Here is a 2,583-nt window from a genome sequence, read left to right on the forward strand (position 1 = left end):
ACTCAATTTTCTAAAGTACATTTCTATATCAAACAAGTATATTCTGTTACTCCTCCCATCTTTTTGTATAGAAAACACATCTTAGTTGTTGTACTAAATATGCTGGTGTAATTTTTTTTTTTTTTATTTATTTTATTTTATTTTAATTTTTTTAAAATGTTCAGATGGTAACTACTGATAATTCTCCTTGGTTAGGGTGAAAAAAACTAGCATTTCCAAGACAATTGACAATTTTAGTCACTAAGAATAGAGGTATTATTCTTATAACCAAATAAAATCCTTCTGATAATATGCTGTTGTTGCTCATTATCACTTAATATATTGTTTATAGTTAAATCCAGCCTTTCGAAAAAAAACTGTTCTTTTGATATTTATTATAATGTCAAAGTTTACTAGCCCTTTTGGAAGGTGAAAACAGGATATGAAAGAAAACAGAAAACAGAAAACACCAACATGAACATACTATTAGTTTTAGATATGGCTAATAATCAAAGACGGAATTTCAACGTACTTAATAATTCGAACTTGAAGCTCATAACTTCCCTAGCTTTCTTGTTCTTCTTGAATTTGCTTTGCACTAACCTGGACTGCAGAGCTGCAATATTCTATTTGAATTAATTTTAGTGTCGCTATTTCTTCAATACTCTGGGGAATCTCCTTCAGCCTATATAACTTACCAAGGACTAGTTGCTCAAGCATCGAAAAATTATCACTCTTTGCTTCCAACCTTTCTAGATCTTCCCACTCAAGTCGTAGTTATTTTAATCTTTGAAACACAACATCTTCTTTTAGTATCCAATCTGTTCCCATGAATCCACAATGTGGCACCTCAAGATTAGGTAAATTAGCTAGCACAACCATATCTTCCCATGCGAAATTAGTAAAACGTAATCTCAACTGCTTGAGAGTTGAGATTAGGCAGGAAAAGATCCCTTGGGAGAATGGGCGGATCAACTGATACTGCGGCCCATATATCTAGTGTCTCAAGCCCTTGTAGAAGAAAGAGACAATCAAGAAAATCAGACCAGTGAGTGCTATCTATACTTGTAACCCTTAGCTTATTTAGATTGGGAGTTCTTCTTAGGATTTCCGCCACAAAAGGAGACGAATAGAGAGCAAATGTTTGCAAGTTATTGAGAAACAAAGGTTGTTCACCAATACCATGATTTTCTGCCTCAAGAGGATTAGGCATATGTATTGACCATCCAATATCCATATGTCTTATATTTGACATTGTCCAGATCTCTAGTGGGAGGTCCAAGTCTCTCCTTTCTAAAGTACGAAGAATTATGGTCTATAGATTCCTCAATTTGGCTAGTGAAGGAGCTTCCTCAATGTTGGCAGCAACATATCTCAAGTGTACAAGTTTAGGTATTACACGACAGCGATGTAATCAATTGAAGAAAAGTCCAACACCTTAAGCAGCTTGAAATTGCAGACAACGGAACACGGGCGTTTTCTGGTGAAGTTCTTTCAAAATAGCTCATAAAGACCAAGCTGCGGGTCGTGCTTGTAATACCACTCCCATGCTCTGGATGACTAACATGACACGAAAGCATCACTAGTCGTGGATAAATATTTTGGCCTTCTGAAAAAACGTAGTCATTATCATTAAGTACATGCATAAAATTCTCAAGTTGAGCTTCTCTTATGCACAACTGCCGAAGAAGATCATGAATTTCGCAAGTTTTCATCCTTCCATTAGGCCTTCGCATACCAGCCAAAATTAGACGTCTATCAGTTAAGTCTTGTAGATACTCCTCTGCCACCACTTCTAACTTTTTATTGCTTCTTACCTTTATGAATAGCTCGGCAATCCATAGCCTAATCAATTTCAAAATGCAAATCTTCGTATCTTCAGGAGAACTTCCAATATAGAGAAAACAAGCCTTCAAATGCTGAGGCAAGTAACTATAGCTCAAAGAAAGAATTGCTTGATATTACGCCCTATTTTGAACGGGTCCAATACAGTTTGCAACTTCACGGTTCTTCTAACTGGTTTAAAAGGGTTAGAGTCGCCACCTTATTTTTTAGGAAAATAGGAAACCTATATGTATTTGTGTGTCTACTCCATTTTAGTCTACGAAACTTATGAGATTCTAGATAAGGGTTTTATTTACCCTGAGGGGAAGGTATTAAGCATCCCTCAGAGCCTGTCCGAAGACAGTCCTTAGACTTAGTTTAATGCGAACACTAGAGGAGATTATCTATCATTTTATCATTATTATTACCTGTTTTCAAAATGTTATGACTTCATGAAAAGCTACACTAGGTGATAATATACTAAGTATATACAATGTATAAAAATGTATTTATATCAAGTATTCATAAAGAATGTATAGTAAAAAAGAATATATAAAAGAGTATAAAGAGAATGTACCTCGTAAGTATAAAAGTATATCTGTTAGTACAAAGAGTGTATATATATGTTAGTGTAAAGAATGTGTAACTATATTAAGAATATAAAAAAAAATGTGAGACTATGTAAAAAATAAATATATCAAGGATATAAAGAACGTGCGTCTATGTAATGTGCGTCTATGTATATTAAAAGAATGTATGTATATTAAACATATAAAGAAC

The 2,583-nt window shown here is 34.1% G+C and overlaps 1 pseudogene; it reads right to left on the minus strand.

The window, feature by feature from the left end:
• Positions 1-471: 471 nt before the first annotated feature.
• The window catches only part of LOC132034595 (putative late blight resistance protein homolog R1B-16), a 7,115-nt pseudogene continuing 5,003 nt past the window's right edge, over positions 472-2,583 (minus strand).

This window comes from Lycium ferocissimum, chromosome 10 (genome assembly GCF_029784015.1).
Source record: "Lycium ferocissimum isolate CSIRO_LF1 chromosome 10, AGI_CSIRO_Lferr_CH_V1, whole genome shotgun sequence".
Classification (NCBI taxonomy): Eukaryota; Viridiplantae; Streptophyta; class Magnoliopsida; order Solanales; family Solanaceae; genus Lycium; species Lycium ferocissimum.